General features: G+C 38.9%; 1 protein-coding gene across 13 annotated transcripts in view; it reads left to right on the forward strand.

The window, feature by feature from the left end:
* Positions 1 to 27344, forward strand: part of GREB1L (GREB1 like retinoic acid receptor coactivator) — a 287707-nt gene that overhangs the window by 107533 nt on the left and 152830 nt on the right. For 7 of the 13 annotated variants that reach the window (XM_054538181.2, XM_054538189.2, XM_054538187.2 and 4 more), the window contains one exon: positions 21994 to 22103. The exons of 2 other annotated variants lie outside the window; for them this stretch is intronic. The gene's annotated coding sequence lies outside the window, so the exon portion shown is untranslated. Of the gene's footprint in view, positions 1 to 18518; positions 18664 to 19302; positions 19822 to 21025; positions 21047 to 21993; positions 22104 to 25134; positions 25227 to 27344 lie in introns of those variants that run through there. 4 more of the 13 variants (XM_054538184.2, XM_054538185.2, XM_054538183.2 and 1 more) reach the window with 4 other exon arrangements.

Below are 27344 nucleotides of genomic sequence, written 5' to 3' on the forward strand. Positions count from 1 at the left end.
ACAGGCAGTCTTAAATCAGACTGTAAGAAATGAAAGGAACTTACAGTAAAATGCTGGCCAGTGTTCCTATTCTTGAGTTGGTGATTGCTACTGGAGAAAATCCCTCATCATTGCAGACTGAGATCACTCTAAATTCATTGTCCCTATCCCTAAATGCTACCTACTTATATCTTTGACTGCCTTTGGCTGAGTTCCTTTCCTTTTTATCTAATCAGTTATTCCAAATCTATTCCACTCTCTTCAAGCCTGTACCCACCTGCCCCTTTCTCAGCAGGCTGCTCCTCTCACTTCTAGGAATCCCTGAAGAGTCCCATTAATTGCCTTGACTTTAGCTGACCCTAAATACTAGTGAAGCCAAGTTCTTTATCTCCAACCCTGGGTTCCCTTGCACTTCAGACCCTATTAGATTACTGCTGGATATTTCCATTTGGCTGTTTCACAGCCATTTTGAAACCCACGTGTCTAAGAACTGAATGGATCACCTTCTGTCCAGAAATCTCACCTTCTTTCTCAGAATTCCCTGAATCAGAGAAGGTACCATCATCCACCCCAGTTTGCCTGAAAAAAGAACTACTCTGGCTGGAACATGCCATGTCCAGGTAGGAGGCTGCAGTAATCCTTGCCGTAGTCTTTAACACATTGTATATAGTTGCGTGAGAAATAGCATTGTCAAGTGATTAAAAACATGGCTTTTGAAGTATGATGGATCTGTGTTTGATTCCTGGCACCATCACTTATCAGTCAGCTGTGTGACCTTGAGCCAATTATTAAACTTTCTAAGACTGGGTTACCTTTTCTGAAAGATGGAGACCATAATAGTACTTACAGGCCAGGCGCGGTGGCTCACACATGTAATCCCAGCACTTTGGGAGGCCGAGGTGGGTGGATCACTTGAGGTCAGGAGTTCGAGACCAGCCTGGCCAACATGGTGAAACCCATCTCTACTAAAAATACAAAAATGAGCCAAGCATGGTGGCATGTGCCTGTAATCCCAGGTACTCAGGAAGCTGAGGCAGGAGAATAGCTTGAACTTGGGAGGTGGAGGTTGCAGTGAGCTGAGATCATGCCACTGCACTTCAGCCTTGGGGACAGAGTGAGACTCCATCTCAAAAAAAAAAAAAAAACTACTTACAGGGTATTCTGGGGATTAAATGAGATCTCACATATGAAGCAGTCATCATAGGTATTCCTAACTAAGATCAAGTAGAGCAGAGATCATTTAGATCATTTCTGACTCACTCACTTCTGTATCTGCCAGACCTGACACAAAGAAGGCACTCACTAAATACTTGTTGAATGAGAAAATGAGGTAGCGGCAAGCCTAGATAAGGCTACTGACAATAGGGATGGAGAAAAGAAGCAATGCAAGGCAGAGACCTAGACGTCTTCCTGAATTACTTCCCCATGTCATCAATCACTAATTCCCACTGATTTAATTCCTAAATATTTCCCAGGCTCATCCCACCCTCTGTAACCCTCCCATAACTGCACCCACACAGGCTATCATGACCACTCACTAGGACTATAGTAGAAGTTTCTAAACACTCTCCCTGCATCCTGTTTTACTTCCTCACAAGCCCCTACCAGATTGCCACTGGGGAAATCCGTTCAAAGCTAAAATGCGAACATGTCATTTCTTTGCTTAACACCCATTCACGGCTATCTTTTATCTACAGGATCTAGTCTCAGCAATTCAGACCTGGGCTACATTTCCATCTTTCTTTCCGAACATGCCCTCTCTCACATTTGGGAGTCTAGAACAAGATTACTTGGTCTTGGTCTTATCTTCTGGACATACTGTGCTATTTCATGTCTTCATGTTTTTAAGAGGTTTCTGGTTATTCTTCTTCTTTCCACAGCCCTTTCTCCTGTCCTAATTAGGTTTACATTTGTCTGCAAATGACAGGAAACCTGAAACAGCAAGTTAGAAGTTTCTTTCTTCTTGGCATAACATTTGGAGGTAATAGTGCAAGACTGATAAAGCATCTCTGCTATCATCAGGGAGCCTCGGTCCTGTCCCGTGCTTCTGCTATCAATGTGTGGCTTCCATCCTTGTTCTCTCTCTCTCCTCTGCCCCCTCTAGAACCTTATTCCATTAGTCATCACCTCTTCCTTTTCTTTAAGGAAAGAACCTCATCCTGTAAGCATCCCTCCTTCTAATTATTTCTTCCTGCCATTGTACCTTTCTTACAATTATCAACCTATTTCCACCCTTTTTCACCACACTTGCTTCTTGAAAGGCTAATCACGGGAGGGATAGCATTAGGAGATATACCTAATGCTAAATGACGAGTTGATGGGTGCAGCACACCAGCATGGCACATGTATGCATATGTAACTAACCTGCACATTGTGCGCATGTACCCTAAAACTTAAAGTATAATAATAATAAAATAAAAGAAAAAGAAAAGAAAGGCTAATCACATGCCATGGGACATTTTCATTCCTGATCCTATTTGATTTCTCCTACCTTTTAAAACTGTCCACCACCGATCAGCCTGACCAATATGGTGAAACACCATCTCTACTAAAAATATAAAAATTAGCTGGGCGTGGTGGTGGGTGCCTGTAGTCCCAGCTACTAGGGAGGCTGAGACAGGAGAATTGCTTGAACCCAGGAGGTGGTGGTTGCAGTGAGCCTGAGATTGCTCCACTGCACTCCAGCCTGGGCGACAGAGCGAGACTCCGTCTCAAAAAAAAAAAAAAAAAGAAAAGAAAAAAGAAGAAAACCAACAACAACTATAACTGTCTACCACCTTCCATTTCTACAGATTCTCTTGTCCCTCAGCTTTCACCACACTGTTCTGCTCCTGGCTCCCTTCCTGCTTCTGCTGCTCCTTCTCCATCTGCTTTGCTGGTTTTACTCTTCCTTTGCTTCACTCTTTTTTTTTTTTTTTGAGACGGAGTCTTGCTCTGTCGCCCAGGCTGGAGTGCAGTGGCGCAATCTCGGCTCACTGCAAGCTCCGCCTCCCGGGTTCACGCCATTCTCCTGCCTCAGTCTCCCGAGTAGTTGGGACTACAGGCGCCTGCCACCATGCCCGGCTAATTTTTTTGTATTTTTCGTAGAGACAGGGTTTCACCATGTTAGCCAGGATGGTCTCAATCTCCTGACCTTGTGTTCCGCCTGCCTCAGCCTCCGAACATGCTGGGATTACAGGCATGAGCCACTGCGCCCGGCCTGCTTGACTCTTAAATGACAGTGTTTCTCATGGTTTCCTCCTGGACCCTCTCTCATTCCACATACTTCTCCTACCTAGGCAGTCACCAGGTAATCTCACCAGTACCCATAGCAGCTGGGCATGGTGGCTCATGCCAGTAATCCCAGCACTTTAGCAGGCTTAGGTGGGAGAATCACTTGATCCCAGGAGTCTGAGACCAGCCTGGGTAACATAGTGAGACCCCATCTCTACAAAAAATTTAAAAATTAGGCCAGGCACGGTGGCTCATGTCTGTAATCTTAGCACTTTGGGAGGCTGAGGCAGGTGGATCACTTGAGGTCAGGAGTTCGAGACCAGCCTGGCCAACATGGTGAAACCCTGTCTCTACTAAAAATACAAAAATTAGCCAGGCATGGTGGCAGGTGGCTGTAATCCCAGCTACCCGGGAGGCTGAGGCAGGAGAATCGCTTGAACCCAGGAGGCAGAGGTTGCAGTGAGCTGAGATCGCACCATTGCACTCCAGCCTGGGCAACAGAGCAAGACTCCGTCTCGAAAAAAAAAAAAAAATTAAAAATCAGCCAGGCATGGTGGCATGCACCTGTAGTCCCAGCTACTCAGGAGGCTGAGGTGGGACAATTACTTAAGCCAAGGAGGTGGAGGTGGCTGTGAGCCATGATTGCACCACTGCACTCCAGCCTGGGTGACAGAGTGAAACCCTGTCTCAAAACAAGAACAACAACAAAAAACCCAGTGTCCATAGAGGCTATCTCTGTGGCTGCCCTCTGTCTCCAGGGACTGCTTGTTTAGTCCTCACATCCTGAAGTCAAGTCCTGAATTTCTCACTGCACAATGAAGGGGCTTCTCTTCTCTGTTCCTTCCACCCCTGATTATGTGCGACCTCCATCACCTCTTCCTAGACTCCTGCACAAACTTTTTATCTGGTCTCTAATCAAGCTTTCACACTCCCAAAGTTACCTTTTATGTTTTAAAACATCTAATTATGTAATTTTTTTTTGAAAACTTCCATTGGCTTTCTCCTGCTTCTAGGATTATATTCAAATCCCTAATTTAGTGTATAAGGCTCCTTATAGAGACTGGCCCCAACTTACTTTTTAAATTTTTTTTTCTCTTGCCACTCAATCTCCATCCCCCAAATCATGCACCCAACAATTAACTTTAGTATTTCTAAAATACACTATGCCTTTGATAGTCTGCTCTGTTGACCTGTGAGGTCCTCCTAATTTGATGGGTTCCTACTTTGTCCTTTAAAGCAGGGGTCCCCAGTCCCCTGGCCATGTGGCCTGTTAGGAACTGGGCCGGCACAACAGGATGTGAGCCGTGAGCAAGTGAGCATTACCACCTGAGCGCCACCTCCTGTCAGATCAGTGACGGCATTAGATTCTCGTAGACTCCCAAAACCTATCATGAACTGTGTGTGTGAGGGATCTAGGTTGCATGATCCTTATGAGAATCTAATGCCTGATGATCTGTCACTGTCTTCCATCACCACCAGATGGGACCATCTAGTTGCAGAAAAACAAGTTCAGGGCTGTCACTGATTCTATATTATGGTGCATTGTATAATTATTTTGTTATATATTCCAATGCAATAATAATAGAAATAAAGTACACAATAAATGTAATAGGCTTCAATCACCGTGAAACCATCCCCCAACCCTTGGCTGTAGAAAAATTGTCTTCCACAAAACCAGTGCCTGGTGCCAAAAAGGTTGGGGACTGCTGCTTTAAAACCACCCAAAATATCACCTCTTGTGTGATGTTGTTTCTATTTCTTCAGAGTTGCTACCCTCTGAGCTTTTATAGTACTTTGTTCCTACTTCTAATGAACATTTATACATGTACAGATCTGTCTTCATGTCTAGATTGGACTCTTTTTGAGATTAGAGACTGCCTTTATCATCATTCCTAGCACAGTTCTCAGTCGTTTCTAGGTGAATACATGAATAAAATAATAAAATCAGGGAAATGGAATAGATTTTGCTTTTTTTTTTTTTTTTTTTTGAGGCAGAGTCTTACACTGTTGCCCAGGCTGGAGTGCAATGGCGTGATCTCAGCTCACTGCAACCTCTGCCTCCTGGGTTCAAGTGAGTCTCCTGCCTCAGCCTCCCGAGTAGCTGAGATTACAGGCACGCACCAATACGCCCAGCTAATTTTTTGTATTTTTAGTAGACATAGGGTTTCACCATGTTAGCCAGGTGTGTCTTGAACTCCTGACCTCAGGTGATCCACCCGCCTCGGCCTCCCAAAGTGCTGGGATTACAGATGTGAGCCACTGCACCCAACTAGATTTTGCTTTAATAATAATTTCTGTTTTACATATTTTGAACATGTTGAGTTGACATATTGAGTTTGACGGGATGGCAGAACACAAAAATGATGTTCCCTAGATTTTTCTAGCTTGGCAGCAGCAACTCAGAAAAGACTTGATGGGCAATGATGTAGATGGAGGAGTCACCAGCACAGACGATAGGAAACAACTGATTGGATCCCATGTTTTTCAGGAATGAACTGAAGAAAGTTAGAACATCTATAAGAAGTGGGGAAAAGATTGTAGTGGGAATTTGGGATATGCAGGGAGAAAATCCGTAAACAACCTTGCTGGAAAAAAACTGTTTGACACTTTTATCTGAGATCTCTCCCTTCATACCCCGTACGCCATATTCCTGCTGGCTACTTCAACCCCATCTTATTTATTCTCATTCTCTGTTGTTTGGAGGTGGAGGTGGTGGGGGAGTTTGAGTTTCTGCCCCTTTTGTAATAGCAAGAGAGAATGGGTAAGGTGGAAATATATATATTTTGTTCCCCTTACAAAATAATCAATACATTGGAAAAGTTTAATTTATTTTTAAGTGAAATGTAACATTTATTCAAATAGGTTTTTTTTCCTTCTTATCTCTTTCTCCCTGTATTCTACTGTTTTGCTTTCTTAGAGCCTCTAGGAAATATAATACTGCTTTACGTAGATGTTTCTACACAACTGCTTAACATTTTGAAAACTGGTTAATTCAATTATTTAAAAATTAAAACTGTTGGCCAGGAGTGATGGTTCACACCTGTAATTCCAGCACTTTGGGAGGCCGAGCCAGGTGAATCACAAGATCAGGAGTTTGAGACCAGCCTGGCCAACATAGTGAAACCCCGTCTCTACTAAAAATACAAAAATTAGCAGGGCATGGTGGCGCGTTCCTGTAGTTCCAGCTCCTTGGGAGGCTGAGGCAGGAGAATCACTTGAACCCAGGAGGCAGAGGTTGCAGTGAGCCGAGATGGTGCCACTGCACTCCAGCTTGGGGAACAGAGTGAGACTTCATCTCAAAAAAAAAAAAAAAAAAAGGCACAGAGATGGATATGGGCTTGTTATTGTTGGGGATGGCAATAAAATCAAATGGAAAGGAATAGATATTACATTCTGGGGTATGATGGGTGATAAGTTTCAGTAGGCACAGAAAGGTAAGATAATGAAAGTTTTCAAACACTAGGTTGTGAAACTTGTGTTTCATGTACAGGGTATCAGTTTCAGACTACTTCCTGTATGGTCATGGAAAGTTTTGCAAAGCTTCACATACGCAAGCTATTTTATTTTATTTTATTTTATTTATTTATTTTTTTTCTGAGACAGAGTCTCAATCTGTCGCCCAGGCTGGAGTGCAGTGGCACAATCTTGGCTCACTGCAAGCTCCGCCTCCCGGATTCAAGCAATTCTTCTGCCTAAGCCTCCTGAGTAGCTGGGATTACAGGCACGTGCCACCACGCCCAGCTAATTTTTGTATTTTTAGTAGAGACAGGGTTTCACCATGTTGGCCAGGCTGGTCTCAAACTCCTGACCTCGTGATCCACCCGCCTCTGCCTCCCAAAGTGCTGGGATTACAGGCGTGAGCCACCACGCCCAGCCACACAAGCTATTTTAAATAAATTTAACAAATTCATTGGCTTATGATAAAAATAATATATGGATGGGGTATTAAAAACAAGTTATATTTATAGTCTTTACTATGCGAACATCCATAAACTGTACTTGTCACAGTACATTTATCTACAATAAACCTACTGATGTGAAAAGGTATTACTTGTCATGAAAACATCAATGTTTTGCAGTAGCAAATGTCCAAAGTCAATAATGGTATTAGCAATAATAATAATAAATACAGGGCTTAATTAAGTTTGCAGTGTGCTTTTTTATATATATATATATATATTTTTTTTAGGCACTCTGTCGCCCAGGCTGGAGTGCAGTGGTGAGATCTCGGCTCACTGCAACCTCCGCCTCCCGGGTTCAAGCAATTCTCATGCCTCAGCCACCTGAATAGCTGTGATTGCAGGCGCATGCCACCATGCCTGGCTAATTTTTATATTTTTAGTAGAGACAGGGTTTCTCCATGTTGCCCAGCCTGGACTTGAACTCCTGAGCTCAAGCAATCCACCCGCCTCAGCCTCCAAAAGTGCTAGGGATTACAGGCATGAGCCACTGGCACATGGCTTTTATATTTTTAAAGTAACAATTTCATTGTAGAAAATTGGAAAATAATGAGCATAAAGGAAAAAATTTATATTCTATAATCACATCACCCACATAATGTGATTATATCACACTGTATGAATTTATATCTTATTAAATTATTTTTTCCTTATGGAAATGGGACCATATAGGCACAATGGCTCACGCGTGTAATCCCAGCACTTTGGGAGGCTGAGGTGGGCGGATCACGAGGTCAGGAGATTGAGACCATCCTGGCTAACACGGTGAAACCCCGTCTCTACTGAAAATACAAAAAAATTTGCCGGGCGTGGTGGCGGATGCCTGTAGTCCCAGCTACTCGGGAGGCTGAGGCAAGAGAATGGCGTGAACCCGGGAGGCGGAACTTGCAGTGAGCCGAGATTGCGCCACTGCACTCCAGCCTGGGTGACAAAGTGAGACTCCGTCTCAAAAAAAAAAAAAAAAAAGAAATGGGACCATATTGCTTTTATAACATATTTTCCATTTCATATATTATAAATACATATCTATGTCAAAAATATAGTATGATAGTGTTTCACTTACGGATGGATTTGTAAGTGTTAACTGAGACAGGGTGTGCAAGGTACATGGCAGGTACTCAATAGTAGCGGCTATTACTGTTACTAGAATATGCTTAACCATTTCTCTATTGAGGGAATATTTGTTCTCAAGGGTGGGGGTATTAATGTTTTACTTTATTATATATAAAATAGACATTAGCTCCTCATTAGGAACATTTTTCTTAGCTGATTCTTTTTTCATTTTATTTGTTTTAGATGTGTAATATACAGATGTTTTATATTTTCACTAGTCAACTATGTCAACCTTTGTGATTTCTAGGTTAAGAAAGCTAAACTTTCACTATAACATAATAAATGCTGGTAATATATGTGATATATATCAGTGTAATAAATAATTCTGCTTCCTCTTAGTTTTTATATGGTTTGATATGAATGGGCATGTAAATGTATTTATGTATAGACATTTAAATTTAATCTTTTATTCTCTCGAATTTATTTTTAGTGTCTCATATAAGTTCTTTCTTTTCTTTTTGAGGCAGAGTCTCTCTCTGTCACCCAGGATGAAGTGCAGTGGTGCAATCTCGGCTCACTGCAACCTCTGCCTCCTGGGTTCAAGTGATCCTCATGCCTCAGCCTCTTGAGTAGCTGGGATTATAGGTGCATACCACCACACTCAGATAATTTTTTTGTATTTTTTGATATAGACAGGGTTTTACCATGTTGGCCAGGGTGGTCTTGAACTCCTGACCTCAAGTGATCCACCCACCTCGGCCTTTCAAAGTGCTGGGATTACAGGTGTGAGCCACCGCACCCAGCCTATAAATTAATTCTTTCTTAATTGTTATTCTTAAAATTGTTGATCATTATTTTAGGATCATTAAATGAGTAATTTGTCCTTCCCTTTATTATTTTATAATGCCTCAATTGTCACATAATAATTCTTATAAATAATAGTCTTTCAGACTGTCACCATTGAGCTTTTTATTTTGTGTCAATCTGATACGTTAGATTATTATTCAAAAAATAGTTTTGCCCAGGTATGGTGGCTCATGCCTGCAGTCCCAACACTTAGGGAGGCAGAGGTGGGAGGATAGCTTGAGCCCAGTTATTAGGGACCAGCCTGGGCAACATATTGAGACCCAGTTTTCAACAACAACAAGAAGTTTGAAAAAATAGTTTGAGTGCCTCTTATGTTGGTGGGTACTACAGTAGGTGCTGTGATTTCAGTAATAGGCAAAAACAGAAAAACATAATTTTTGCTTTCATGGAGTTTAGAATATAATAGGGAAGATAAACATTAATCATACAGATTATTGTGCAGCTTAAAAGTTAATTGTTAGGAGGGAGACGAACAAGGTTCTATGAGAGCTTTTAGCAAAGGACGGAGGGAGTCAAAGATGGCTGCCATTAGGAGCCATGCTTGAGTTGAAATCTAAAGGGCGAAAGAAGTTTAAATAGACAAAAGTAAAAGATGGGGTGGGTGGTATTTCAGGCAGAGGGAATGTAAGCATTTAAAGGTTGATCAGTGTTGCTGGAACACAGCATTTAGGAAGAGAACGTTGCAAGATAAGGCTGGAGAGATGCGCAGGGATACTTAGGATGTTGATTTTTTTCCTGAGAGAAATGTAAAATCTCGAAGGCTTTTAGCAAAGGGTTAGCATGATTGCATTTGCATTGTAATGCAGAGAAGTGATTGGAAGGTGCTAAAGAGGAGGTAAGGAGGACAATTAGACAAGTTGATACCAGCTCTTGGGAAGAGGCCTCAGTTCCAACCCATGAAGGTCTCTCCACAGAGCTGCTTGAGTGCCCTTAGAGCATGGTGACTGCCTTCCCTCAGAGAAAGTGATCCAAGAGATCAAGTCAGAAGCTGCAGTATCCTCTATGACCTTTGGAACCACATGCTGTCTTTTGTTAAATTTTTTTTTTTTTTTTTTTTTTTTGATGTGGAGTCTTACTCTGAAGCCCAGGCTGGAGTGCAGTGGTGCAGTCTCGGCTCACTGTAACCTCCACCTCCCAAGTTCAAGCAATTCTTCTGCCTTAGCCTCCCAAGTAGCTGGTACTACAGCACGCGCCACCATACCCGGCTAATTTTTGTATTTTAAGTAGAGATGGGATTTCACTGTGTTTGCCAGGCTGTTCTGGCAAACCTCGTGATCCACCTGCCTCGACCTCCCAAAGTGCTGGGATTACAGGCGTGAGCCACCACACCCAGCCTTCTTGTTCAATATTTTATTGATCACACAAGTCAGCCTTGATTCACAGGAAGTAAGAATCACTGGAGTCCACCTTGGAAGATAGCTACCGCAGACTAAACCCTGTGGAACACTAACATTTAGGAAATTGAGAAGCAGCCTATGGATGCAGGAAAACCAGAAAAGCAATGAGATGAAATCTAGCAGAAGGGAAGGAAGTTTCAGAAATCTACTCAAAGGCATGTTAGATGAGAACTGAAAAATGTTCACTGGATTTGGTGACACGGATTTATTGACCCAAAGTTCTTCCTTTATAATATGGTTTAATGTGGTTCTTACTCACCTCCCCTTATAATCTTCTTGAAAAGATTTTTTTCTTGTCTTAAATTATCTTCCTTGTGAACTTATAAATGTTTTTGTAAAGTTCCATAAAAATTCTACTGAGATTTTAATTAGAATTGTGTTGTTTATAATTTTGTATGAGAAATACTTACTTTTAAAATAATTAGGCTTCTTTTTTTTTTTTTTTTTGAGATGGAGTCTCACTCTGTCGCCCAGGCTGGAGTGCAGTGGCGCAGTCTCGGTTCACTGCAAGCTCCACCTCCTGGGTTCACGCCATTCTCCTTCCCCAGCCTCCCACCACCACACCCGGCTAATTTTTTCTATTTTTTAGTAGAGACGGGGTTTCACCATGTGATGGTCTCGATCTCCTGACCTCGTGATCCGCCCACCTCGGCCTCCCTAAGTGTTGGGATTACGGGCGTGAGCCACCATGCCCGATGTAAAATGATTAGGCTTTTAAGAAACCTAGTATATTTGTCTATAATGTGTAAATTTTCACTTAAATCACCAAATAGTTTGGCAACTTAAAAAATAATATCATATAGCTGTCATTAAAATGGTTCCTGAGTATTATTTTTCTGTTGCTATTTTGAATAGAATGTCTTCCTTGCCCCCCCACCACCATAGTGTTTTCTTTTTTCTTTTTAAAATAGTTTTTAACTGAAAAATATAAATTAGGCCAGGCATAGTGGCTCACACTTGTAATCTCAGCACTTTGGGAGGCTGAGGCAGGTGGATAACTTGAGGCCAGGAGTTTGAGACCAGCCTGGCTGACATGGTAAAACCCCGTCTCTACTAAAAATACAAAAATCAGGTGGGCATGGTGGCGCACATCTGTAGTCCTAGCTACGGGGTAGGCTGAGACAGGAGAATTGCTTGAACCCGGGAGGCAGAGGCTGCAGTGAGCCAAGATCATACCACTGTACTCCAGCCTGGGCTGGAGTAAGAATCCATCTCAAAAAGTAAAAATAAAAAAAGTATATATATATTTATGTCTTACAATATGATGTTTTGAAATATGTATACATTGCAGAATGACTAAATCATGCTAACATATTCATTACTTCACTTTTAAAATTGTTTGTTATGAGAACCCTTAAAATCTCCTCTCTTAGCAATTTTCAGCCATACACTACATCATTAACTATAGTCACCACATTGTACAATAGATCTTTTGAACTTATTCCTTCTATCTTTTTTTTTTTTTTAGACAGAGTCTCGCTCTGTTGTCCAGGCTAGGGTGCAGTGGCACGATCTCGGCTCACTGCAACCTCCACCTCCCAGGTTCAAGCAATTCTCCTGCCTCAGCCTCCCGAGCAGCTGGGATTACAGGCATGTGCCACCACGCCCAACTAATTTTTTTTTTTTTTTTTTTTTGTATTTTTAGTAGAGATGGGGTTTCACCATGTTGGCCAGGCTGGTCTCGAACTCCTAACCTCAGGTGATCCGCCCACCTCAGCCTCCCAAAGTGCAGGTACAGGCATTAGCCACAGCACCTGGCCTACTCCTTCTATCTAACTGAAATTTTGTGTCTTTTGACCAACATCTCACCCTATTCCCAGTCCAGCCCCTGATAACTGTCATTTGACTTTCTGCTTCAATGAGTTTGACTTTTTTAGATTCCATATATAATTGAGATTATGCAGTATTTTTGTCTTTCTGTGCCTGGTTATTTCACTTAATATAATATCCTTCAGGTTCATCAATGTTGTTCCAAATAACAGGATTTCATTCATTTTAAAGACTGAATAGTATTCCATTGTGTATATATACCACATTTTCCTTATACATACATCTGTTGATGGACACTTAAGTTGATTTCATAACTTGGCTATTATGAATAATGCTGTAGTGACCAGGGAGATGCACATATTTATTCAGGATCCCAGTATCATTTCTTTTGGATACATACCCAGTAGTGGAATTGCTGGACCATATGGTAGTTCTGGTTTTAATTTTTTGAGAAACCTCCATACTGTTTTCTGTAACGGCTGTACCAATTTACATTCCTGCCAACGTGGTACAAGGGTTTCCTTTTTTCTACATCCTCTCCAACACCTGTTATCTTTCATCTTTTTTATTATAGCCATTCTAACAGATGTGAGGTGATATCTCATTGTGATTTTAATTTATGTTGCCCTGATGATCAGTGAAGTTGAGCATTTTTTCATATACTGTTGGCGATTTGTATGTCTTTTTTTGAGAAATGGCTATTCAAGTCCTTTGCCCATTTTAAAATTAGGGTTATTTGTTCTCCTACTGTTAAATTACTTGAGTTATTTATTTATTTATTTATTTATCAATTTATTTATTTATTTATTTATTTGAGATGGAGTCTCGCTCTGTTGCCCAGGCTGGAGCGCAGTGGCACAATCTCGGCTCACTGCAACCTCTGCCTCCTGGGTTCAAGCAATTCTTCTGCCTCAGCCTCCCGAGTAGCTGGGACTACAGGCGCATGCCACGACATTTGGCTATTTTTGTATTTTTAGTAGAGACAGGGTTTCACCATGTTAGCCAGGATGGTTTCTATCTCCTGACCTCGTGATCCGCCTGCCTCGGCCTCCCAAAGTGTTGGGATTACAGGCGTGAGCCTCTGCGCCCAGCCTACTTATTTATAGTTTGGATTTTAACCCCTAATTAGATGTATGGTTTGCAAGTATTTTCTCCTATCCTGTATGTTGGCTCTTCGCCCTGTTGATTGTTTCCTTGGCTGTGCAGAAGCTGTTTAATTTGATGCAATCTCATTTGTCTGTTTTTGCTTTTACTGCCTGTGCTTTTGGAGTCATAGTCAAAAAAATCATTGTCCAGACCAATGTCATGAGCTTCTCTCATGTTTTCATCTAGTAGTTTTATAGCTTCAGGTCTTATGTTTAAGTCCATTTTGAGTTGATTTTTCTAAATGATGTAAGGGTCTAATTTCATTGTTTTGCACCTGAATATTCAGTTTTCCAAGCATCAGTTATTGAAGAGACTGTTCTTCCCCATTGTGTGTTCTTGGCCTCTTTCTTGAAAATCAGTTGACCATAAATGCATGGATTAATTTTGGGGGCTTTCTGTTCTGTTCCATTGGTCTATTTTTATGCCAGTACCATGCTTTTTTGATTATTATAGCTTTGTAGTAAATAATTGAAATCAGGTAGTATGATGCCTCCAGCTTTGTTCTTTTTGCTCAAGATTGCTTTGGCTATTTGGGGTCTTTTGTTGTTCCATATAACTTTTATGATTATTTTTTCTATTTCTGAGAAAAATGTCTTGGAATTTTGATAGGAATTGCATTGAATCTGAAGACTGCTTTGGGTAGTATGGGCATTTAAACAATATTCATTTTTTAAATCCATAAACACAAGATATCTTTCCATTTATTTGTGTCTTCAATTAATGTTTTATAGTTTTCAGTGTACAGATCTTTCACCTCCTTGGTTAAATGTATTCCTAAATTTTTTTTTATTTTGTAGCTATTATAAATAAGATTTTTTTCCATTTCTTTTTTGGATAATTTGTGGTTAGCATATAGAAATGGTGAGTTTTGAGGAAAAACAGTTATTGTATCTTCTCTTTATTTATTTATTTATTTATTTATTTAGAGACGGAGTCTTGCTCTGTCATCTAGGCTGGAGTGGAGTGGAGTGCAGTTGTGAGATCTCGGCTCACTGCAAACTCCGCCTCCTGGGTTCAAGCGATTCTCCTGCCTCAGCCTCCTGAGTAGCTGGGACTACAGGCACCTGCCACCACACCTGGCTAATTTTTTGTATTTTTAGTGGAGACAGGGTTTCACTGTGTTAGCCAGGATGGTCTTGATCTCCTGACCTCGTGATCCGCCCACCTCGGCCTCCCAAAGCTCTGGGATTACAGGCATGAGCCACCACGCCTGGCCTGTTCTCACTTATAAGTGTCAGCTAAGCTGTGAGGACACAAAGGTGTAAGAATAATATAATGGACTTTGGGGGAAAGGTTGGGAGTGGGGGTGAAAGATAAAAGACTACACATTGGGTACAGTGTATACTGCTCAGGAGACGGGTGCACCGAAATCGCAGAAATCACCACTAAAGAACTTATTTATGTAACCAAAAACTACTTGCTCACCAAAAACTGTTGAAATAAAATGAAAAGATAATAACTTCACGGAATAAAAAAAAAGAAATGCTGATTTTGTATCAACTTTACTGAATTCGTTTATTTGTTCTAACAGTTGTTTGGTGGAGTCTTAAGGTTTTCTATGTACAAGATCATGTCATCTGCAGAGACCACCATAAATGTTTTCAATCTAGAAGTGTATTACTTTTATCTTCATTTTATGGATAAGGAAACGGCAGCCCAGGGAAGATAGGTGTCTTGGCCATGGTTATTCAGGGGCAGATTTGGGAACTGCACATCTTGAGCATCCAAATATTTTCGTGCTACATTAGTAAGAAATCAGGGGCTGGGCACAATGGCTCACGCCTGTAATCCCAGAACTTTGGGAGGCCGAGGCGGATTATGAGGTCAGGAGTTCGAGACCAGCCTGGCCAACATGGTGGAATCCCATTTCTACTAAAAATACAAAAATTAGCTGGGCGTGGTGGCGGGCGCCTGTAATCCCAGCTACTTCGGAGGCTGAGGCAGGAGAATCATTTGAACCCAGGAGGTGGAGGTTCCAGTGAGCCAAGATTGTGCCATTGCACTCCAGGCTGGGTGGCAGGATGAGACTCCATCTCAAAAAAATAAAATAAAATCAAGAACTACTCAGTCAAGTCTTATTCAAGTTAGTATTCCCTTACGTATCACTTTCTTTGGTATTAGACTTCAAAGTGATAATATACATTTTATAGCACATTTCCAGTTTTTAGCATTATCATTTTGAAGTATAGTGTCATGACTTGAGGAACCGCGTCTCATCTCCATTCAGTTCTCCTAAGACTTGATTCCTACCAGACAGGAACTGCTTCTTCTTTGAGGTCTAAATAGCACCTAACAGTCTATTGCACTGAATAAATATTTAATGAAGATTGGATATTTCCTCTGTGGTACATCAATTACTCTTGTTGACTGTTGAGGAAAGCTTCTTTTTGTTATGGTTGTTTTCATGAAGTAGGTTAAGAAATTCATTTTCTTGAATATTGTTACTAATGCCAGTTTAGATATTTGTGTCATCTCAAATATAAATCTGAGAGTCACTGATCTGGTTGTATGCAATAAAGTAATTTGGTAGAAGGGTTGTTTTTTCTGGAATTTGTGGTATTTAGGGCTCTGAAAATGAAAAACATTTGCTAATGTGGTATAAGGATGTTTGTGGTGTATTTTTTAATGGAAGAAATATAACTTTTATTGATAAATACTTCCAAAATTGTGAATAATTCTTTCAGTTGACAAAGAGTTATATTATATTTCTTGTATTTTAAACTCTCAGTCATATATTTATTTTTCTTATTTTTAAGCTTTCTTAACTGATATTAGGGTTTTGGTTTTGGTTTTATTATTATTATTTCTTTGAGACGACGTCTCACTCTGTCATCCAGGCTGTAGTGCAGTGACACGATCTCAGCTCACTGCAACCTCCGCCTCCCGGGTTCAAGCAGTTCTCCTGCCTCAGCCTCCTAAGTAGCTGGGATTACAGGTGCTTGCCACCACACCTAGCGAATTTTTTTTTTTGTATTTTTAGTAGAGATGGCGTTTCGTCATGTGGGCCAGCCTGGTCTCAAACTCCTGACCTTACGTGATCCACTCACCTCGGCCTCCCAAAGTGCTGGGATTACAGGCACGAGCCACTGTGCCCGGTGACTGATATTAGGATTAAATGAAATACATTTATCTTTGCCCATGGAGTCTCTAAACTTATGAATTTAGTGAAATAGCTTGAACATTTTCAACTAGTAAAATTAGATTACTATAGTTGAATCATTTGGTGCAAAGTGTTAATGTGACATTCAGATAGAATTTATCAGACTCAATTAGAAAAACTCCTCTAATTTAAATAAAACAAAAAATTGAATACGTAGAGAAAAGGTTATACATGCTTTTTATTCTCTTTCCATTTTAGAAAGCAAATGAACATAATTATGAAATAGATAAGTCATGCTGAGTGATAAAATATCCTCCATTTTTAAAGAATGATTTCACTGTGTTTCACATTTGGTGACTTTTGGGATCTATATTTCCATTTAAATAACTGTTGACATTGTTGGAAAATTGGTGAGTGTATGTGACGACAGTTACAGTACATATTGGATAACAAGGGTAGAATAAATCAGTTAAGTCGTGGTGGTCTGTTATCTATTTTTAGGTCTTTTTGACCCAGGAGTCTGTGACCTATGAAATCTCCACTTTTTTGGATTTGTTAAGGTATTTTACAATGCAAAGATTTAAATTTAGATGAGTACCACACTGAAGGATATTGGCTAGTGTGGTCCAAAACATAAAGGATATCAAAGTATACACTGGGAAAAGCTTATGAAGTTCCGATAACGTATGTGAGAGGAGAGAGGCTACAGTTAAGGAAGTTTCTTTTCTGCTCTAACTTATAACAAAGAGAATCTGAAATTTAAGCTGGTATTTGCCATGCTCTGATTACTCAGCAGCATGCCATTTTGTGAAATCATTGCTGAGAAAATGTACCCAAATCTTGAGTACAGAGTGTTCCTGCATCTGATTGGAAAAGGGGCACATGAATTGTTTCTAAGGTATTGCAGACCCAAGGCTGCACAAATTAAGGTGGAGACTTGGGGGAGGGATCCAGTCAGGGAAGGGAAGCTTCCTAGACATTACAGCTCTGTCCAGAAGCCAAATGGGAGATAAATCACCACTGGCCACCTCTCTTATTATTGAAATGGTACAGCCCTGGGGTTTAACTGAAGGACTAACGGGGTTTTGAAGTGCAAATAGAGTGGTGAAGAGTAAACCCTTTTAGGGTTTCATTTTGATGGATTTTTTTTTTCCTGTGTGGATTTCTGGTACAGACTGTGATCTGGAAGGGGCCCTTAAAAAAAAAAAAAAGTTTTGTTTTTGATCAGTCAGACAATAAGAACTTTCCACAGGGGTGTACTTTTCTAGCATGCATATTGATTCTATTGTGTTTTAAAGTAGGTCATTTAATTGGATCTTTTTTTGAGCCTTCTGCAGTGGAGCTGTCATTTCAAGGTCACTTCTCTTTCTTGTTATTAATGCCAAAGTTTGAAAGTGTTGAATGATGTGGTACTTTTGGATTAATAGATTGTGGGAGATTACTTAGGGCCAGTGTGTATAAGGCTTTGTTTATAAAGTCTCCTAGTTAAAGATCCAGTCCATATTAGAACAAGTATTTTATGTAAGTGTTCTATAATTATTTAATCTTTTTTCTATTGTGATATGATTTTACATACTCATTTTATTATTTTGTATGTATTCTACTTTGCCAGCCTTAAAAAAAACCCAGAAAATTCTGAGATTATGAAATATTATACTATGTTATTTATGAAAGATACATTGAAGTGTTTGGGGAAATAAGAGAGACATAAAAATGTTTAAGTAACTGATATGTTGATTTATATAAGTTGAAATTTTTTTAACCTCCTCCCCACAAGTAATTCAATCACAGGAGACAAAATATATTTTAAAATTTGTTTTTTTTTTTCGGAGAGTGGGGAGGAGAGAAGTCATTAGTAACCCCAAAGAAAAATGATTGTAGCATAACTTAAAGGCTTTGTGTGCAAACATTTTAGAGAAAAAAATATTTTTATTAAAGAAATGCCATTATAAGTATTTAGATTTCTTCTTAGAAATATTGTCAGTGGGAATTTTCTTAAGCATTTTGGCTTTTTTCTTTAGATGTAACATAAATATTTGTATCATTTGCCCTTTTTGAGAAGAAGAATGTATTTAGCTCCAACAGAGGTTTTCCTGTGTTGCTCGATATCTATTCTAAAAACGGATTGTTAATCTCCATAATTGGCATTGACCACATGATGTTCTTAATTGACCTCCAGGTTAGTTTTTGTTTTTATGTTCTTCGAAATTTCCCCTTCACTGAATTTGTCTGAATGTTAGAGTTATATTTACTTCCTATTGCTGTCTGATGGTTTTAAATAAGATGTTTTAAACAACAGCCACAATGAAAGTCCTAGAACCTAGATGGCATCAAGCAGAGTCTCCTGCATCTACAGCTTCCCTGTCATTAGTTTGTTGCTGGGAGATGTTAATATGACCTTTCCTTTGTTAGAAAAGAGCTGTGCAGCCCTTCCCAGAATCCTCTTGTAAAATGTCTTTTTAACCCAAGTTGGAGGTTGTCTGATGAATGGTTGGCTTTTTCAAATGTGCTGCACATATTGTTGACATTGTCACAGGTTGCTTTTTAATTTCTAATGTATTTTTAATTTGCAAAGCATGCATGTGCCTTTCACTGCAGTAGAATTGAGTCAGCATTTCTGAGTCCAGATATTAAGAGTCAGGCTTAAGAATGCTGTATGGTAGACTTAGATTTCCTGAAACACTTGTGAATGAATTTCACTTTGAATATTGATGAATAAAAGAAGATACTTGAGAAAGGCTCCCCCTGCCACCCCCGCCTCCCCGCCCCCCCACGCCAACACACAAGAACTCCTCCTGCCTATTGGTGAGTGAATTGCCCCAATATAAAAGCACTGGGTGGGGAAAAGTGAGTTACAGAGTGAAAAGGCAATCCACAAATAATCACTCTTTTCTGCCTTTGATTGTGTCAGATTTTTTTTGTGTGTGTGGCAATTGTTTTCTTTTTTGCTTAGAAGAGGTTTATGGTCCAGTGTCTGTCAAGTCAGCCCCTGTCTTAAGCTTGCAGTTGTATTTCTCTCTGGAGTTCCTGGAGGTGATGTTATCTTTTGTTCACTCAGCAGTGTGGTTGTTTCTGAGAGCATCTGTCACTTTAGGCATTACAAGATGGATGGGTCTCCAGTGAACTGCTGGTTGAAGCAAATGGTGAAAATAAGAAAAGTCAAGGGGTTTCAGGGTGTGCAGAGGGGACAGACAACAAGGAAACACTGTTAGAAATCAAGAGTAAGCTGAGCAATAGAGGAAGAGAGCAAAGATGGATCAGATGTCATTTTATAAACATCTTGGAAATCAGAATCTTTTGGTGGCTTTCGTGATCTGAGGGAGACATCTGCATCATGGTAAACAATTCCATGCTTTGGATTTGCAAAATGTGTTTGAATATATATTTTTTAATCTTGGTAAAGTATTGGGAAAGAATCATAATAATACAGAATATATTATTTGAGGATTTTGCTGTTTGGAGAATTAGTAGTCTTTGTAATGTTTTAAAGATTAAATTAAAAATCTAACCTTAAAATTTTTCTGTTTTCTTTTCTTTTTTTTCTTTCCTTCCTCTTTTTTTCTAAATTTTCTTTTTGTAAACAAGTGAGCAAGCATAGACATTAAAATGAAAAGTTTTGGCCACATAACTAATATTCTTATTGTTTACTAAACGCTTTTTGGCACTTTTGTAGAGGAATTCTGAAAATTCAATGCTCAGGCTTTTGGGAGGCTGGGGACAGATTTTAAGTTATTTTCAGTAACCTTCAACTTAAGGGGCTCTTTGGTCAAAAAAAGAAATATAACTGTTATTGATCTGTCAGAACAAGTTGGAGATTTGTATTGTATTTAGAAATTTATTTTGTTGGCAAAGGTCAAAATTTATAAATCCTGGCTAATACAAAGTTCCTCCTGTGAAAGACAAGGAACAGGAAGGAGGTTGGCCAGAGAGTAAGAAAGGAGAAGAGGGGGCAATATGATTGCAAAAAAAAAAAAATGATTTTGTCAAACTTCTTGGCATTTGTCTATGAAAAAGACCATAGGTTGAAAGGCAAAGAAATTAAGATGATTAGAAGCTTTAAGCTATACAAATGGTTGAGTATCTTCCTTCTCTATGGGTGTAAATAATAGATGAAAGAGTAAGAGTGACAACAAAGGATCAGGTCGTTTAAGAGAATGTGTGCAGCCTGAATAGGGGTCTGTGGCCCAGGGCCAAAGGTCTTAGCTTTGAGTGTAATTAGAAGAAAATACAAAAATGTCATTACTAACAGGTGAAGTGTGCAGCACGTGGCCAAAATTAGCAATTTTAGACTCTGAAGCTATTGGAATTAGATTACTGACTTTTTTTTTTTTTAATCATTAGGGTCCTTGTGGAGTAATATAGTTTCATTGGCAGTAATGCAGTTTGACCTTGTTGACCATATGGGGTAATCTTGGGTTTGGATGTGGGTAGCAAGGCTCCTGCTGACTTAGGAAAAGATGTCTATTTATGTGTGGGCAGGTGGGATATATGTGAGTTTGAAAACCTAGAGCTTCCATTTTTAATTATTATTTGGCCTGAAGACATTCTTCTGACAGTAAGAGGTAAGATAAATATTTTTATTCGAAAAATCTAAAATTTTTTTTCTTTCAAGTCGGCATAAGAGAAAAGTAAAACAAAAAAAAAACCATTTTTAGACAACATAAATTAATTTTACTTCAAGTATTTTAGTTATATAAATATTTATATTGAAGTTAGTTTCTTTCTTAGGAAAATCCTCTTTTGTTTTCTTTTTAAACAAAATAACAAAGGACTAGAAATGCTTTTGTGTTATCTATAAAAATCAATGACAAGTAGTTTTCATTTCACTTTATGTTTTACAACTGTATTTCCTATTTTCCCATGCAGTAGTTTATATTGACCATAATCTATTTAGAGGAGGGATGAGCACGCATACTATACTTTTCAACCAATTATATGCAATTATAATTACTTAGTTTAATATCTTCTAGGAATACGCTACTCAGAAGGGTAAGAAACAATAGCTTTTTCTCTTTGCAGGCTTTCTTACTGGAAATTATTCAATCAATGTTAATTATGTTTTACGTTTTTGATAGTTCTTTGAGTAGATAAATTTGGGCCGGGTATCAGGGATTATTACTCTTAAATTCCTTAGATAAGAAAATTACCTTCCACTAATTTCATTCCTAAAAATAGTCTGTTGGCTTTTGATATTATGGTAACATCTGCCATAAATGCAGACTTGACAGACTTATTCAACCTACTTTTAGTGGGGGAAATCATAAGAACAACAGAAATTATCCTTGAGTATATGTAATTAGGAGTAATTATTTTGAGACTATTGAGAAAGGTGGAGTATCTGTATATTTGCTCATGATAATGTATATGGAGTTGGAAAGTGTGAGACTGATCATTTCTAAGTGTGATTTTCATAGAATTATAAATATTTGGATTATTATATTATAGAATATGTATTTGGAAATTAACTCATGTCTTTATGTATATATTTTTATTTTTTGTGTTTTTGCAGGTGCACAAAAAGCTTTAAACAAGTTAAAATCTAGGCAACAGACTCCCTGAAGTGTTGACTGCCCAACTTAATCATGACTGTGATTCAAAAATGTTAATAAATAAACAAAGGTATTGTACAATTATATATGACCCTCCCCAATTTTTCAAGATCAAATTTGTTTTAGGAAGTTGTATTTAGAATTTAAATAAAACTACTATGTTTGCTCCTTAAAGTGAATAAGATATTTCCATGAGTCCCTCTCCTTCCCTGCTTTCCTCTCCCCTCCCCGGTCCGCTTACCCCATACCAGAAAGCTTCTGCAGTGAGTTCTTTCTCTACAACAACCTCTGTATTTCCTATATACCTAAATTAAGAAAATAAGAATTCGGTTCTTTATTCCCTTTTGTTGATTATGATTTTATGCTTCAAATTGTCTAGTAAATAAGACTTCTAGATTATAGGCTTCTGCATAAATACCCAGATTATCCCTGTTGACTGCATATATTTGTCTCATATAACACTATCCTGAGATGTATGTTCTAAAGATTTTATAAAAGTTTTTGTTTTTCTATTTTAGGAGGCTTTTAATTTAGAAAAGGAAAAAGGTGATGCTCCCCACCCCCACCCCATCAAAGAAAATCAGATGCTTGCTTAGAATTGAGAATTTAAGGCTACTGTTTAGGTAACTCCTGTCTGTCAGAAGGGGCATATCCCAAGACTGTTTCTCTCCTTTTGGACGTTACAATGTGCTTAAATAGCCTGGCATTTCCAAGAGAGGCCAAAGATCTTTTCCTCTTTTATAACACGTTGTATCCTTTTGAGGCCAAAAAGAACAAGAGGGTCATTGCCACTTCAGCCTGGTCCCTGTTTGTTCCTTCATGGTGACCACGCAGATACTGAAACCCAGGATGGGCTTAACATTTGGGCCTGGAACATCTGGAAAATGGTCAGAGAGGGAGCGGAGGAGGCAGAAGAAAGAGAACTGTTGCATTTTGTTTCACCAGGTGCTAGGAGGAAGCAACATTAGCCTTTTTGATATGGGAGGCACATTCTGTGGACCCTGGAGTTAGGCTGCAACAATTGAGGAGGTCAAAGGACAGCTGAGTGGGGTCAGTGAGACACCATGGGGTGTATTTTGTTACTTAGTAAAAGGAGCAGCCTCCTAAACCTTAAAGGATTCTCTTGAAAACCTGTGTTGTGAAAAGGTTTTATGAGTCTCATGGCAAAAACTCCTGATTTATCTAAGGAATGCTCGCTTTTGTCTAATGGAAGGATAATCCTTACCAAATGTTGGCAACGTCTATAAGAGTCAATATAGGTCTGAAAGAACAGTTGGAGTTTGAAGTGTACTTTGCTTTTCAAAATGTTTATCATTTTAGTGTTTCTCTCTCAGGAAGAATGTTGCACTGTTGAAATATCACCTTTTTCTTTCCTTGGAGCAGAAAGTGGTAGTGGGTGGGGAGTGAGGGAGGGTGGACGGGGAGAGGTAAGCCGGGAACCTACATTAATTTAAAAATCATTCTACAAGCTTTTGGCCTAATCCGCAAACAAGGTATTATTATTAAACCTTTAAAAACACCAAAACTTGTTAACTCTAAAAAGTAATATTTGAATTTATTTTAACTTATGTAATGGGTGGTACATGAAGTGTCATGTTTCTGGAATACAGATTTTTTTATTTAGTTGTTGATAGAAAGGGCTGTCAGTTGACAAATAACCTTAAACCTCGTGTTTCTTCCTGAATGTGGTCAAGAAGAAAATCAGTGTCAGAGTCAAGAATAGAGAATAAGAAAAGCAATACAATAAGGAGTTTTCTCTTTGAAGGGAAATGGAGAAGGGAAAAATCTGCATATTGTAAAAGCTCTCTTTACCACAACCCATGACCTCAAGAGACCGCTTATATGATTGTGGATACCTTTGAAAGGTATTAGCCACCTGACAGGTTGTGAAAGGAGACTGTTAGAGGAATTTGGCAGTATTTTGATATTCCAGTTTATATACTATCTTTTACATTCCAATCTATACACATATATAGAGAGAAAGCATATATTACAATGTATATAGTAAGGGAAGAAAGATAAAATGATAAGGCCTATAATAGGCCTTGTTAATTTATAAATTTACAATATCTACTACTTGTGTGTGATTTGTTTTGAATTTTTGATAATCACTCGTGTTAAAGGAACATACACATAAATGTAAGGCTTAGCATGTAGTCTGCTCTTTTTCTATTTTCTCAAGGTTAAAGCATCTTTCAACAACTAATTTAGAAACCTAAGTATAGTGACTGATAATTGCCTAGAGAAAACCCACAGCTGTTTAAGAGGCCTTAAAATTGTGGCAAAACTGACAAATACGATTAGCAATGTTAATAAGCTAAGAAGATGGAAAGACAGGGGCAGATGACAGAGTGGAAAGATGGAGGTAGCAAGAAATCATAAAAGAATAGAATGTTTAAGAAAAAAGCAGTGTTCACGGTTGCTTTGAATTTACAGTGCTTTTTCTTTCAAGCAAAGTCTACTTCTTTTATTACTCACTCTCTAAATTACCAGTGGAATGTGTGCTTTGCAGGTTAAATAATTCAAATACATTTGTTCAGCCCCTAATTCACGTCTGATTTTGAAAGAAGACAGCTATTTGGCAATAGTATTTAAGAAAAACAATCAAGTTTTGCTGATTCTAAGGCACAATTTGATTTGCGGTACTTTTTAGAAGTCAGTTTTAAATGTACTTCTGTTTTACTGTAATTACTTTGGGAATTGATTTACCTCTCTTTGTACCCTTGTAATGCTTACTCACTCAAATATATTACACAGGAGACCCTGTTTCTGGGTTTAGTGACCCACCATTATCAAAAACAAAACAAAGCCAAAAAAAACCAGTAGAAGTATTTAATGTGTTATTATTACTAATTATATTTATCTGGTTAATGTTCATAGCCAACTTTGCAAACAACTTTTTTGGGAAAATTAAATGAGGCTAGGTAAATAAGAGAAATCAGTTGAGTGTTAGGTGGAAAATATTTAGTTATCTATGCCTTTCTCACTATACTTTTTAAAGCATCAGATGAAATTTGGAAAATTATTATAGTATCTTTTGAAATTCTACTCTGCATTTGGGAAATTGGCGAATTGTTTTTTGCCTCTGGTGTTTTATGCAGATTTTAATGATTGTTGTGATAAATCCCCAGAAGTTTGTTTTCGGAAACCATAGAGACTCTGAACTCTGAATGTGACAGCGTTGAAAGATGTGGTGAGCCACGCTTTGGAAGCATTTCTGGTTATTTAATGTTTTCTGTTCTGGATTATTGACTGTTCTCCCTGTTGAAAAATTGGTCTCTGGTGACATGGTAGAGGTCACACGTTGCCTATTATTGTTTTGCTTCTTTGATCTTACACAAGGATTGCCTCTGGTAATTATACTAGTTCCAGAGAGTCTTGACAAGAGGTGTTTATTTTACAGAAGAATTTCTGGCATTTCAAGGAAGAAAGTAAAGATTTCCAGTGGTAATGTGTACTTCTTTGTTACAAAGGAAAAATAGCGTTGTAGTCATGATAGTTTTTAGTCATTATTATGAAATTAGTTGGCATAGTACAATAATTATTTCTAAAACAATTTAATACATATTGCATATCTGTAAGTATATTGCTAAAAAGGGTAAATTTTAGGATTAAGTTAATAGGGTTGGGTCTTTATTTGAATACCTAAAATACTTTTGGCTTTACAAACTATCAAAAGAAATTCGTCCAGCCTGGCCAACATGGTGAAACCCTGTCTCTACTAAATAAATACAAAAATTAGCCAAGCGTGGTGGCACGCGCCTGTAATCTCAGCTACTCAGGAGGCTGAGGCAGGAGAATCGCTTGAACCTAGGAGGCGGAGGTTGCAGTGAGCCACGATTGCACCACTACACTCCAGCCTAGGCAGCAGAGTGAGACTCCATCTCAAAAAAAAAAGAAAAAAGAAATCCAAATTTCCAAATTTAAATGTACAAAACTATTAAAGGAGTTTAAAATTTTTGTCTTTTAATCTGTTTGCACTTTCTAAACATTCTCAGCAAGAAGGATGAGTAAAAATGAAATAAAACACTTCTGTTTTGAATGCATGGTTAGCTTTGTGCTTTTATGGAATGTGCTTGGGAAGACATATCTCTTCAGACCTGTTTAATATATAATTGGATAAGACACAAAAGCTCAAGGTCACATCAGTAGGGACACAGCCAAGCCTCTTAGAATTTAAGAAATCTTTTATCTCTCAATCATTGTACATACTCTAGAGTTGTACTGTTCAGTATGACAGCTACTAGTCACATGTAGCTATTTAAATTAATTACAGCTGGGCACAGTGGCTCACGCCTTTAATTCCACACTTTGGGAGCCTGAGGCAGGTGGATTGCTTGAGGCCAGGGGTTCGAGACCAGCCTTGCCAGCATGGTGAAATCCCGTCTCTACAAAAAAATACAGAAAATAGCCGGGCAGGTGGCACATGCCTCTAGTCTCAGGTACTTGGGAGGCTGAGGCATGATGCAGGAGAATTGCTTGAGCCCACGAGGTAGAGGTTGCAGTAAGCTGAGATCACACCACTGCACTCCAGTCTGGGCAACAGAGTAAGACTCTGTGTAAAAAAAAAAAATTAATTACAATTAAATAAAATTGAAATTTTAGTTCCTCAGTCACACTGGCCACGTTTTAAGTGTTCAACTGCCACATGTGGCTAGTGGCTACCATATTGGACAGTCCAGAATATGAACGTTTTCATTATCTTAGAAAATTCTGTTGGGCAGTGCTGTTCTTGGTGTCAAAGGTCATCTCATGATTTGTATATATGATTGTACAATTTCTTAATAAATAAATTGTATATAGTGCCAAATAGCAGCCTTTGGAACTTTTACATTATTTTTCCTAGAAACAAGGCTCCAGAATCTACTGTAGTGTCCAACTTTTATAAAGGAAAGAATGCATCTTACTTTTCTTCATATCCTCAATGTGGCACAATGATACAATTTTTTTTTTTTTTTTAATTTAAAAATGGTTGCTACTGGCCAGGTGCCGTGGCTCATGCCTGTAATCCCAGCACTTTGGGAGGCCGAGGCGGGCGGATCATGAGATCAGGGGATCGAGACCATCGTGGCTTATGTGGTGAAACCCTGTCTCTACTAAAAATACAACAAATTAGCTGGGTGTGGTGGTGGGCACCTGTAGTCCCAGCTACTCGGGAGGCTGAGGCAGGAGAATGGCGTGAACCTGGGAGGCGGAGCTTGCAGTGAGCCGAGATCACACCACTGCACTCCAGCCTAGGAGACAGTGTGAGACTTCATCTCAAAAAAAAAAAAAAAAAAAGGTGCTACTATGGCTACCAACATTTTCTGCA

This window comes from Pongo abelii, chromosome 17, assembly GCF_028885655.2.
Source record: "Pongo abelii isolate AG06213 chromosome 17, NHGRI_mPonAbe1-v2.0_pri, whole genome shotgun sequence".
NCBI classification, from domain to species: Eukaryota; Metazoa; Chordata; class Mammalia; order Primates; family Hominidae; genus Pongo; species Pongo abelii.